Source organism: Pelodiscus sinensis, chromosome 2, assembly GCF_049634645.1.
Source record: "Pelodiscus sinensis isolate JC-2024 chromosome 2, ASM4963464v1, whole genome shotgun sequence".
In the NCBI taxonomy this organism is placed as follows: Eukaryota; Metazoa; Chordata; order Testudines; family Trionychidae; genus Pelodiscus; species Pelodiscus sinensis.
Genome location: NC_134712.1, coordinates 62,301,327 through 62,315,977, shown reverse-complemented (window position 1 = coordinate 62,315,977; position 14,651 = coordinate 62,301,327).

Sequence of the window (14,651 nt, the reverse complement as noted above, 5' to 3'; positions counted from 1 at the left end):
GAGGTTATTTAACATCTTTGTCAATGACTGAGAACAAGCCACTCATGAAATTCACATATGAAAATTTAATTGTGAATAGTGTGAATACCTGTGAGTACAGAAAAACAGTACAAAAGGACCTAGCAAAAATAGAAGCATTGGTAGAAGGAGGCGGGGCGGGAGGGGACCACGTGAAATTAAATCGGGCAAAATACATGCTGATATATTTGGAGAGAATAATTCAAAGCATGTGTAATGGATGAAGGAAATAAATCTGGGAAGAAATGATGTTGAAATAAACCTATAGGGGTGCCCTGTGGATAGTAGAATATTCATGAATTTGCAATGTGAGACCAAAAATTAAAAAGAACAAAAGACCAGTGTGAGTTTGTGCTGCATGCACATAGGTATCATGTAGTAAAGAAAGGAGGTATCTACCTCTTTACAGTTGTTGTGTCATTCAACTTGGAATATTACACACCATTTTAGACAGATGTTGAGAAACTGGAGGGAATTTTACAGAATAGCAGCACAAATTATCAGTGGGTTGAGGATAGAATTACTTGTCAGGATTAATACATTTAAAGGACCATTGATATTTTGAATTCTCATCAGTTAAAAAAAAAAACAGAATTAAAAGTAGCTTCAGGTAGTACAATGCCTGTGCATTAGTCCTCTTTTCCAAAGAGAATGTTTTTCTCTAACATCTTACAGTCATAGTAACCAGAATTTATTTGGAGCAGTAGTAACAATAGAAAAAAAACTGACCGGTATTTTTTAACATTTGATGCTGTGTCTTTGTATATGTATAACTTGGCTAAGTCATACTTAAGACTGGAGATGAAGCTACAAAAATATGAACTGTAATCCTACCAAGTGTGGGGGGAGGAATTTTTTAATGACAAAAAGGCATAATCAAAAATAATGGCACTATGATCCATTAAGGTATGTTTCAGTCAGACAAGGGAAATGGTGGAAGCCCTACTACCCGGGATTCTAAATCTATACTTAAGGAAATACTAAAATATATACTTGTATTGGCAGGGAGGAGAACAGAATGATTTAGTCTTTTCTACTTATAACTGTTATGTTTTTTTAATCTCTGGTACTGTATGTACATCTGTAGTTTGAAACAGATCTTCACAGAACCCTAAAGCTCTCTGTTTCTCTGTGTGTCTGTCTCTCTCCCTCTACCTCTCTCTCTCTCTCTGACACACACACACTGTATATATGTACATATTCATTATATATAACAAAGATAAGATTTTCTACTCCATCTAGAGACTTTAGATATGTCTCTCCCAATAACAGTAGTGAATGTTATGTTCCAAATCCTCTAGGTTACTTCGAAAATCTCACACCATATGTACAGTCCCATAACAAAATACATAGCTAAATTTGAGTTAAGTTGCTAAACTGTATAAACTGTGAACAGTGAGGAAATAACTTGTGATTATTCAGTATCTCAGTTCCCCTGTTCAATTTCAACAGACTCTTCATTCCCCACGTACACAGAGAGCACCCCTATTCTGAACCCAGAATGACCACCTTTGAATAAAGTGCTACATAGTCCTGTGTTTTGTTTCAGCTACAACAGACTAACACGGCTACATTTCTATCACTTTTGAATAGTATTTGAGGATGTTCATCGCATGCAAATGTGTTTTATTATTCATATGTCCAGAGTGGCATTCATAAATTACTTTTTACATAGGTCTGTATGTATTTTTTTTGTATTCATGTCTGTAAGGGAGATGTGCATTTATGTTTTGAATGCTGACTTTGGGATATAGTTCTCTGAAATGTTTAGTATGAAATTCTGGGAATGAGTGTTGTTAATGGTTGTTTCAAATTTGGAATTGATTTTCATGTAGAATTCACTGAATTAAAATGTGCTGATATGTTTGCTTTCATGTGCTCTGGGATAATCAGAGTTAAGGGTGCTTAGCAAAGGGCTCCATGGCACTGCTTTCTCACTACATTGAAAGTCAAGGCAACACATTAAGTTATGTCTACAGTTCAAAAAGAAGGTGTTCTTAACTCTGATTAGCTAATGTGGTTACAATAACAGTGCAGACAGAGAAACTCAGCTCTTAATTTAGGTTAGCAGCTAGAGTTCAAGCCTACGGAGGACCCTGTAGTATAACTTGAGCAATTATCCCAAGTCAAAAGACAAGTTGTTGTACCTTCATTGCTATTTGAACCCGGATAAGTTAATCTGAATTAAGAATACACCTTTTTTGCAGTATAGACATACATTAAGGAAACCAGTCAAGTCCCCAGTGCCTTGGTGGAGGCACTATTCTCCCACCATACTCTTTCTTCCCAGGCCTCTTCTATCCCTGCTAAGCACTTAAAACTACTAACTCTCTTTCCCCCTTCCCTCCCTCACAGCCTACTTATTCTCCCTGCCCCTTTATATACCTGCTTTCCCACACGCATCCTCGTTCATGGACTCCTAGGGTCCATCTCTTCCCTGGCCTTCCAGCTTGCCTTCTTGGCTCACCAGCATCTCTGCTGAGCAGAGATGATGAGACAGGCTGGCACTGGAAAAAGTATTGGACAGTTCTGAACAGCTACATTGGCCAGTCTGATGAAATTGGTTAAGTTTTCCTTAAGAAGGGAAATCACTCTTTTTGTGTTCAATTGGTAGAGTTTAAAAGTGACCCATATCTCAGATGGTATGAGGGTATTTTTGTCAGATTTGCAGTTTGTGGGGACTGTGATTGGCTAGCTTAGAGAAACACAAAACAAAACATAATCAAATAAAAAGGTAGAGAGAAGTACAGGGGAAAAGCTAAAAAAGAGACAATTGCTAAATATTATCTCTTCAGACGTTACTAAAAAGAATCAAAATTGTATTGTCCTCTGCCAAATTTGGAAACTAAATTCTATTATTAAACTGTAAAATGGTGGGTTTTACTCTTGCTTTAGGAGCAAAACTCCATGAATCCTTCACTACAGAGTCTCTGCCTCTGCTTCTATAATATGTAGTATTCCAAGAACTTAAAAGAGAACATTATTTAGCATATTATTTAGTCTCTCTTATCATACAGATGCCACAAAGAATCATATTGCAAAAAACATCCACTTATGATGGAGAGTGTGTGTATGTATGTGAGTATTGGATAAAGATATTCATATATTATTGCCCAGGTTGTGATATACTTTGTTGTGTCTATAGAAGACTTTCTATAAATAATGCCTTCTTTAACATTCATTGGCTACTTCTCTGATGTGACACCTTTACATGTTTTTACAAAATTTAAACCATAAATGTGGTTTCTCTAACTATTTATCTAGTAGTCTTACAAAATATTTCCTATGGGCAGCTTGCTTTAAACATAGATCAGGTAAAAAGAGTTGGCTGTCCAGAGTCAAAGAACAAACTTTAAAGGGCTTTCTAAAAGTAATGCTAGAAAGGTATTCATTTGACCTTTGGTGACAAAGCTTATGCCTTGCAAATTGATTAATACAGATACAATATCAAATCATTTTTCATACAATTTTTTAATGTTTGTTAAATGCTGGAGCAGTATGTAAACAGAGTATTTGGCATTTTTATTAGGCTGCGGAACTCAGTCATTTCCTTTGCAACAGCATCTCATAAACTATTTTGACAGTCTAATAAACTATAAAAAGCTGTGGTAAAAACTGGCTCTGAATGTTATAACCGTACAAAATGGAAAGAGCAAGAGAAAACATCTATCACTGAGATTATTATCACTGTTGCTATGGCAACCTGGTTGCAATGGCAATATCTCCATGGTTCTGCTGTTTGTTATCATCTTTCTTGATTTTACATCATTGAAATTGTAGTAATTACACTCTGCCTGATGAAAAATGCATGCTGTCATGGCAACTAAGTCAAATATTCTTAATCATTTCACCTCTTCAATCTAAAATGTAATTGTTTGTCAGTAAAATAGGTTATACAGAAGGCTTCTATGGACTTATGATTGCCTTAAGTGTTTTGCAAAAATTGTGCTTTTAGGCTCAAGCCCCTAAGCTAAACTGATAGTCCACAATGGTAAACAATGACTCATTAGAGTAAGTAATCAGTACTTATTAATTGCAGAATAACTATTCTAGTGTGATAGAATTATGAAATATAAAACATATTACTTGAAATCAAATGTACAATATTGCTATAATCTTGAGGTAAATTGTGATTCAAAATTGTGTTTTCACTTTATTATAGCACATTCAATATGTTTTTTCAAGTGTGTTCACCTAAAACTTCTAGGATTTTTGTAATATTCATCAGCTGCCCCTCTTTCCTCACCACAAACATTTTTCGATGTCAGACAGAAGAAAGATTTAAAAATTTGAAAAAAATCTAACAAAGAAGGGTAACAAATATGTTACAATTGTGAACATTATGCAACAATTCAAATATTTTCTTTCCCTTAGGTAAACTAATATTGTGTACCATACAATTTCAAAACAAACTCTGAACCATATTTTCAAAGGTGCCTCAATCCAGCTTGCCTTTTTAGTTTTACAGTCAATTGTGGGTGCATTTTCATTGATGCAGGTGCAAATGATAGAATTCAGATGTCTATCTATGTGCTTTGTGAGCACAGATGACATTTCCTTCCACAAATCAGGTAGTTTGATGTCTTTATTCTATTGTTTGCAGCTGCAATTGGTTGCAACTTTCATATTCTATACATAATTGATTTCAGGGTCAAAATGAATTTTTGGCCCTATTTGTCTGTATACATAATAAATATGTTTCAATACAATTATTCTTTTCCATTTGAAACATAACCAGCAATATTGTTATTAATACACACACACATATTATCCACACAAAGTCCACATTATATTATTTTAAGCCCTTGCTACTGTCCGTGTATTAGCAGGTGATGCTAGTTAAAGTTTCTGCTGGAAGCACTGTTGCCTTTGCTATTGGTATTTCTTGTGTATTCAGATTTGCCACCATTTAGGGAACATAGGAGAATATTCCTTGACACTTTAAATCAATTAGTTGAATTTTGCACTGAGGAGACTAACTTGTCTATAGATGCCCAGTCTTGAATTCTTCTACCTACGTATCAATGTTTTCCTTCATAGTAGTAACACATCACCTCTGTGAGACAGATTTGTGTACATGGGTAATCGAGGCAGACAGAAATTAAGATCAGGTCTACAATTCAGATTTATATGGATATAACTGTGTCACTAAGGGATGTGAAAAGCCACATCTCTGAGTGATGTAATTATACTGACCTCATGCCTGATGTAGATAGTGTTATGTTGGCAGAAGACTTCTCCTGTTGCTGGAGCTGCTACTTCTCAGGGAGGTGAGCTAACTACCCCAATGGAAGAGGCTTTCCTGTCAGCTTAGGAGTGTCTTCTCTTAAGTGAAACAGCAGCATATTAAGTGTAAACCTGCCCTAAGCAATTTTCCCAGAGCCATTCAGGAAGTCTGTGGAAGAGAATTAAACTCAGCTCTCTTGATTCTCAGGCCAGAGCCTTACATAAAGACCCTCCTTCTCCTCATCCTTTCTAAAGGCCAAATTATACAGCACTTATGCTAACAAAATTCTCATAGAAGTTACTGGGAGCTTTGTCTAAGTAGGGATTCAGCAAATTTCATTTAAAATCTCATTCCCCATAGCACTTGGGAGCCACTAAAGTTCCAGCCTGCCACTCAGTGACATTAATAGTTGCCAGAGCTAAAAGCTCAACTTTGTCAGAGGACTCTAGTCCAGGGATCTGATTGGTGGAATCAAACAATCAAACAACTATCAGGAATCATCACCTTCTGCCCCTGAGTCCTGAGCTGATGGATCATGTGGGAACTGCCCATTTATTCACTGAATTATCTGTGTACATTTGCGTACATGTCTTGCATGAGAATCTTACTTTGCCATCAAGTTCAGAGTGGCCATGTTGTACAGAGAGCAATAATTAATCAGTCTTAGATGGTCAAGGATTTGTCACGGTCATTGAGAAAGAAAAATGTCTGTAAAGTCCATATACACTAGTAAAGAAAGTTCTCAAGAGTGGCATGTCCACATTTAGATGGTTCCATATAAATCTGCTTACTAAATAAACTTGCTTATTATTATAAATATTTAGGCAGATGTATTATTTAGCATCTTTAGTGTAATTCTTTCAATTAATGATGCTGACACTTGCTTTCTTAATTCCTTCCTCCTTTGTCATTTTCAGTGACTTTTAGTCTCCCAGCAATAAAGCAAAAAGGAAGGTTTTGCAAGCACGGTCAAATTTACTAAAACTAAGGAGCACCAGTTACTTCCTAGAGGTGCAAATTTTAATCCTGCTATAGAATGAATTTAAGAGTCAAGGTCGGTTGAGAAATTCTAGATCATGGCAAATACCTTCATGAACTGAGAAAGTTCTGCCAGGCTACGTCTACACTGGCCCCTTTTCCGGAAGGGGCATGTTAATTTCACGAGTCGCAATAGGGAAATGCGCGGGGGATTTAAATATCCCCCGCGGCATTTAAATAAAAATGTCCGCCGCTTTTTTTCCGGCTTTTAGAAAAGCCGGAAAAGAGCGTCTACACTGGCCCTGATCCTCCGGAAAAAAAGCCCTTTTCCGGAGGATCTTATTCCTACTTCAAAGTAGGAATAAGATCCTCCGGAAAAGGGCACTTTTTCCGGAGGATCGGGGCCAGTGTAGACGCTCTTTTCCGGCTTTTCTAAAAGCCGGAAAAAAGCGGCGGACATTTTTATTTAAATGCCGCGGGGGATATTTAAATCCCCCGCGGATTTCCCTATTGCGATAGCTGAAATTAACATGCCCCTTCCGGAAAAGGGGCCAGTGTAGACGTAGCCCCAGAGTCTAAGCTATGGATCCCAGAGATACTTGTAGTCATTGGAACTAATCTTGTGCTTAAATTGCAGAATGTAGCTAAACAAAAAAAGAGCAAATTAAAAATAATTAAGGAGGCAATCAGTCCTTGACTTTTACTACGGTAAATGGAAATGAGGTATATGTTTGTGTTATTCATATAACTGGATTGATTCTGTAAGATAGTACACTGGAATATATTCTTACAGGAAGGTGTGTTGCAGTGTTTTTCTCCAGCAATTTAATGATATTATTTCTGCTACTAGTTTTGGTGTTTTGTTATTGACTCATTGCTGCTGATTTTTTCTATTTATAATAGAAAAGTTAAACAGAAAAAAGTATACTTTAAAAGTATACTTTAAAAATGTAAAAGGGGTTAGACTCTGTTCCTTGGAATTACTTTATGGTGGACAATGAATTGCACAAGGTAACCTTACCCTAAATTAACTGTTTCTTTTCAGAGGGAGTGACAGGGCACCTGTCCCGCACTGGCCCTTTAAGGGTTAAAACGCAGCCCTGGGAGAGGGCTGGAGCAGTGGAACTGTGGGGCCAGCAGCTGTGGCAGGAATTAGCCAATTATAGTCCAGCTGAGGGCAATATAAATAAAGGCTTCCAGAGCTATAGAGACAGCTTACTCTTGCTGTGAAGCAGGGGATCTAGCTGCCAGGGAAGCTAGAGACTCCCTGATGCAGAGCAGAGCAGAGCAGAGCAGAGCAGAGCAGAGCAGGGGAAAGTCTGGCCAGGCAAATTCCCAGGCTGCAAGGCCTGAGGTTACTAGGTCTGCAGAGGCAGCCAAGGTAGGCAAAGGCAGCAGGTCCACACCCCTTTGCCAATGATGAGTTGCCATTTCAGACTGCAGTTTACCCTTGAGATAAGGGGCTAGATTAAGGCTGGCAGTAGGGTCACAGAGGCCAGGTGGGCATAAGGGGTTGGGTGTTCTCAGAGGGAAAGGACCCCAAAGTGTGGGGGCAGTGTGATAGGGCAATACCCAGGAGGGAAGGGTGCCATAGTCTAGGAGGAATGTGGTTCCTAGCACAGAGTGGTTAGAGTCAATAACAGCTAACAGCAGGTGTGACACCAGTCAAAAGGGGGCACTAAAGAGCTGAAAAGCTAAAACCCAGAGTATCTAGCAAGAGGTGCCCATGGCAGTGAGTCAGGCTGTTACACAGAGGTTCAAATACAGATTCTGAAAAGATCTATTCCATGTGACTTACTCAAGAAGTTGGTATCACATAGACAAGGAGGCAAGAGTGCTTTCTCTTTGTGCATTTAAAGTTCTATATTAAATATTTCCCAAACTCCCTGAGGTGGAAATACAGTAGTATGTGTAGAAACATGAGAAAGCTCTTACATGCAGTGGTAGGCCTTTTTCTTTATAATGAGACTTTGCAATGTGAATTTCTGTTCCTTGTTTAAAAACTTTCCCACGGATGCCCTAAGGCTGGGACTAATGAGTCTTTTAATAAAGTATGTGCATTGGTGATATGGACCCAGAACAAAAATGTAGTCAAAGGTGCCTGAAGAGAGACACTATTACTTACTTCTTCAGACGAGATTTAATATAATCTTATTTTAGTGACTGACAAACCAGTCTAATGTGCTGGTTTCATTACTTGGGTTCCAGTTAGGGTGGGCTGTGGGCTAATACTGGTGGAAAATGATCCTCAGTAGTGTTGGTTCAGGAAGGGAGGGTCCAAACCATATAGGATATGTGTTGATCCTATGGCTCTCCACTGGAATATAAAGCTTCCATTCCCAGACAGAATTTCTTGTGGGAGCTAATGGCAAATGCTTCCTATGCTGATCATGAATGAATACTACTCCAGAAAATTTGTCCTTTTGCAGGAATGAATGTAGACCATCATCATAATTTTCACTGTAGAATTAGGCAAGATTTGATTCTGTGTTCAGTGGGCCCTCTGAATGATTTCTTAAGTGCGCCAGTTTTACTGGAACTGGTCCTATGAAGTAATATTTTTAGCTGGGTTGTAAACCCTCAAGGATTGGGGCATAAACTCATTTCTAAATAATGAGACCCAAGAGGAAGCCTTCCTTGGGACAGATTACTCCATAAGTGCCAACTGCAGGGAACTTCCTTTGACAAACCTAGCACTGACCATTGTCAGAAATGGAATACTGGCCTAGAAAGAGAAAAGGTCTGATCTAGTGTGGAGATTCCTTTGTGTTGTCTCCGGCAGCAGAAGTAAACTGTAGTGGGCCCCACTGAATGGGAATGCTTTGGTTTACTCTGGCAAGGCAGTCTGGGGCATATTTCAGTCGTTACTTCCGGGAAAGTTGTTGTGGGGATAGAAAGTAGACTTCAGTCTCTTGTGCTGTCTGACTCTCCCTTTCACAAGGATTAAGTTGGGTTTTTTTCTAGAAATATAGGCCAAGATGTTCAAAAATTAGGAGCCCAAAGTAGGTTCTTCTGTCTAAATAAGCAACCTGATTTTCAAAAGTACTTAATCTCACAGCAGCTTCCATGAAGGTGAGATGGAGGGCTGAATGTTTTGAGCTTTTTTTCAGATAAATTATCTATTTAGTTACTTAGAATCTTGGCCAGAATCTCTTGTCCTCATGCAAATTCCCTGCTTTATTTCCAGGGTTTGAGTGACACCAGGGGAATGTAATTTTATCCCCTGGACCCACTGGGACAGCAACAACCAAAGAGAAATCCACCTGAGAGAGTTCAAATGGAAACACTTTGGCTGCGTCTAGACTGGCATGATTTTGCAGAAATACTTTTAACGGAAAAGTTTTTGTACAAATATTTGCTTTTGCGCAAAAGCATCCATGCCAGTGTAGACGCTCTCTTGCACAAGAAAGCTCCGATGGCCATTTTAGCCATCGGGCTTTCTTGTGCAAGAAATTAACGTGGCTGTCTACACGGGCCCTCTTGCTCAAGAATACTTGCACAAGAGGGCTTATCCCTGAGCGGGAGCATCGGAGTATTTGCGCAGGAACCACTGATTTTGTACATTACAAAGTCAGTGTTCTTGCGCAAATACTCGCAGCCAGTGTAGACAGGCGGCAAGATTTTGCACAAAAGCAACTGCTTTTGCGCAAAATCATGCCAGTCTAGATGCACCCTTCTTCCATTCTCCCACAGGAGTTGCTGCATTCATTTACAGTCCACTGAGTAGACTCTACTGTCATGGTAAGCAGCATAAGTCAATTCCACAGGGAAAGTGAATTGGGATCTGTTTTTAATACTGTCTCCATTGGCTTTTTTGCAGCAATTAAGTAACATTTACAAGTATTGCTAATTGTCTGGAGTCAGGTTAGGAAAAACCTGTTATGGTTATATATTGTAGTCTCTATATTTATTAGAAGTATTTCATGTGGAGGGACTTCACATATTTTAGTCCCTCAGTTTCCACCACCCCACTTGGTGTGTCTTCACTTTTAATACTGAAAATTATATATACATTGAAAATAAGGAATTGTGACACTGAGCTGATAGGCAAAATCTTCAGCATTTCAAGTTTCCTGCACATTTTATGTCTCTCTTAGTTTGGATCTTTTGGGCCTTGCATGGTGTTTCTGTGTCTGAGATATGGTTCTTGTCTACATAGTATATCAGCGTGCACCAGAGGGGTGTAAATTGAAACTTCTACTAAGGTGTTGCACACTAACTGGCCTGCATGGACCCTGTTGGTGTGCACTCAAGGTTTTCTAGTTCATGTTACTGTAGTCCCATTTCAAACTGAACCATGTTAATGCACAGTTCTCTGCAACTGTGGGGCCTACTTCTGTTCCTCCCTGGTCTCACATATCCAAGCAGAGTTCCTCTGGGCGGTGTCCACTAGCTCCCTGGACAGCTTTGAGGAGCAGTGGGCGCTGTCCGGTGTTCTCTGCTTGGTGTCCCTTGTTTTAAACCTTTCATCCACACGCTTAGACCCTGTTTTGTCATTATTTGTCCCCCAGAATTAGTTGGACCCTGGGTTTAGTCGTCCCTCCCACAGGGTTGGGAGAAGGCCTGTGTTCAAATACTGCCCCATTACAGATACTCAATTAGCTTAGCTCAAATTGTGTATCTTATTTCAACCTACCGTGCAGTGCAGATGCACCTCAGATAGCATTGGTTAGAAACCTGTGGAATTGCCCCATCACCTTCAAACTTGGGAAGTAATGGTATCTTCTGTTCAGTTACTAGTTAGGCTATTCCATGTATTAAATTACAGCTCTCTTCTAAAGAAAAAAGGAACTCTTAAGGAGAGCCAACAGAGTCCATAGAGGTTAGTTGGCATATAATGCACTGGTGCACACTAGAATTTATACACCAGCTGGTGTGTACATTGTGTAGACAAGCCCTTATTTTAACAAAACAGGACAAAGTAACAGACTTAGCATAATGGGACCAGAACATGGAGCGATACCATATTTAATGATCTCCTTCAACATGTAGGCTTCTCATAGGTAGTAATAATAACAGAATAACACAGGATAGTTTTTCAATAACTTTTTCTCTGTAATTGGCAATTACTGTAGGTGTAAGTAAATTTAGTTAATAGTCAATTATTTATTTTAACAAATGGAACCCCAATAAGTTCACGTCTGTTAAAGCCACTTGGTTTGCATCTTCCACATATTTCTATATCTGCATAATAAATATACCTTCAGACTGAAGGAAAATTATGTATCAGCTGGAATGAAAGTATGCATTTATCTAAAGTGGTGGAATCTCCATCCCTAGAGGTTTTTAAGTCTCAGCTTGACAAAGCCTTAACTGGGTTAATTTGGTTGGGACTGGTCCTGCTTTGGGCAGGGGTCTGGACTTTATTACCTCCTGAGGTCTCTTCCAGCTCTCTAATTCTAAATTGATATGAGTATAGAAAACTGACCAGTACTATGAAAAATAACATCAGTGTTTATTCTCAAAGGTTCTGGAACAAAACTCGTGTAGAGGTCAAACTGGAAGCTACAGCATATTGGGCTGCTTTTGACGTTAGCTGAATTCTTTCAATGAAATCATTTATATTTTTAATTTTTTGACACGAACAAATTTAAAAGGCCAAACCCTCAACTGATGTTAAACCATGTAGCTGTGTTGATTTACAACTGCTGAAGGCCTGGGCCTGGAAATATAAATTGTAAAATATATTTTCCACTTAAGGATCTTGGAACTTAATGGCAAAAAAGATTGAAGTATTCATAGGATCAGGAATTGGGCACAGCAGATTTGCATATGCCTTCAAGACATGAGCATACAAAGAAGCATACTTAAAGACAGGATCTTTCAAACACCTATTTCCGGTCATCTGAAGAAGTGGGTCGTACCCACAAAAGCTCATGATACCATCTACATATTTTGTTAATATTTAAAGTGCTACCAGGCAATTTTTTTTTTTTTTTTTTTAAGTTTTTCCTGTTACAGACTAACTAGGCTACCCTCTGAAGCTTTTTTTCTTTATACAGTCTAGCTGATAACAATGGAGCTACTTGCTTAGTAGGATCTAACTTGCATGAGTAAAGATTTGTAGGATCACATCATTGGGCACTCATTGCTCTTTATCTTTCCATATACTGTTCCTTATCTAGTAGTGCTAGACATTCATTCAGACATTTTTTTTGTTGCTTTTGTTGTTTTCCCCCTCTTTCTTTGCAGCTATATATGTCCGTCTGGGGCTTTCTTTCTCTTTTTTCCTATCTAATTTTTGAGTGTTTATGTTTGTGCAATCACTTAATAAATAGCATGAATGTGAGCCACCTGAGACTGTCCTATTTTAACACTGCTGATTAAGATAATTTTTCAAACCTGCTTTTGCACCTATGCAATATTAAATAAAATTGTGACCATTGTTCATCATATGCGGATTACGTGACATTAAGGCCTGCAGAATAATACCTCTGTATTTCAGGAGAAGTCATAAAGTGTAAACCACAAAATGTACTTCTCACTATGACTAATTTTTTTTTATTTCAAGGTCAGATTCCACTTCCCTTACAAGAAACCAATTTCAAAGCTTTGGGTGAAAAGAAACAAAAAAAGCCCAGTGCCTAGTTTTAATAATGTTCACAGTGGTGATAAGTTTTAAGTAAACTGCAAAATGTTTAAAAAACTACACAGAGCAGCTGGATGAAAATGGCAATGGTAATTACTTTTCATATAAATACTGTTCATTGTGATAGGGGTGTGGTTTTGGGTTTTTGTTTTTTTGTTTGGGGGATTTTTTTTGTCTCAAAAATGGAATTTCTGAGATTCAAACTTTTTCCATTACAGTTTTGCAGACCAGACTATTTTTCACTCTCAGACTGAACTCTCTTAGATTCTGTAGAAATGAGAAAGCTCTTCCCAATGAGCAAAGAAACCCCTGAAATACAAACACTGAATCTCTTGTTTCACTTTTATACACAGCACCTGGTTCTGTTCTCACTATAAATGTGTTACATTGGTGTGAGTACACTGACTTCAGTATAATTACTGTGCTTATGACTTACAACTGTGAGAGTGAGATGGGAAGGAAACCCAGTCAGTTTGCAGCTGTACCATTCTGTGATGTCATACTGTGATGTCAATTACACAAACTAAGCAAGGCTGGATTGGGATAGCTAGACCACATCTAAAGAGAAAAACAGGTGCTATGAGAAGGGATACTAGTAATCCAGTGTATGACACTCCACCTGCTGAGTTACTATTAGAATAAAACCTAAAGCCCTAGCATTATATTTAAGTCTCTGTGTTACACCAAGTAGTCTTTCAGATAAGTCTTAAAATCAAGGTCCTGACAATTTGTGGTCACTTAGAATATGACAGCACTATGAAAGTAAAGTTGTTAATCAGCCTGAGTGCCTGCTAAATTCCAGTTTTAGTAATATAATCTGCAAACCTTAAATATTAATGTTTAGCATTTATATAGCATTTTACAGTTTTTTAAAATTGCTGAGCAAACACTAATGATCTCTCAATGTACCCTGAATACTTAAGTAACTATGTAATTTACTCATGAGTTTCAATTTGGTATATTAATTTTTACTTCCTTTCACTGAACTGTTGTGCAGTGTTGCTTTACACTGCATCTCACCCCACTAGTGAAAGAAGTGATTAAGAGAGAAAATATGAAGAGAGTGGGTGGAAGTTTTAGTATAAATTGGAACCACCTGGGAGTTTTCTGATGAAATTATGTTTTAGTTGAAAAATGCCATTTTGTCAAAACTAAAACTGTTTGTGGAAAAGGGTTGACTTAGATTAATTTCCTGGCTTGAAATATTTTTATTAAAAAAATTCTAAATTGTTAAAAGAATGTTGGGGGGAGGTGTCTTCAAATTGACTTTGCTCTGCAATTTTTGTGTGTCAAAGTCAGAAAATATAAAAGATCAAAATGGGATATTAGAAAATTATCACAACAAAAGTTTTCAGTTGACTCTATCTTTAATTTTTTTCTGGTTGGTTGGTTTGCTAAAATTTCAAAGCTTATGACACATTAGCTAGGTTAAGAAATTAAATGTATCCATAGTTCTCATAGAACCAGAAAGCCATTTCCCACTCTCCTCTGTTATAAACAGTTCTTTTCAGTGTGGACTTTGATACACTTATCTATGCTTTTGTCACCTCAAGATTAGACTGCTGCCAGACACTTCATAAATGTTATAAAGTATCCTGAAACCACTCAGAAATTGAAGCTGGTGCAAAATGTGGCAGTCCATTTGCTGAATTGGCACATACTGTCTGGCCAGAGAATTTCTGTCTGCCATAACTGAGGCATATGCCATCAATGTTCTGGAAGCCTTATGGAATCTCTGTGACTTTCTGAATGGATTTCAAAGTATGAGTCTGAACCTTGAAAGTCTTAAAATAGACTGATAAAGTATTAAATTGATCTGAGGAAGTGGGTCTGGCCCAC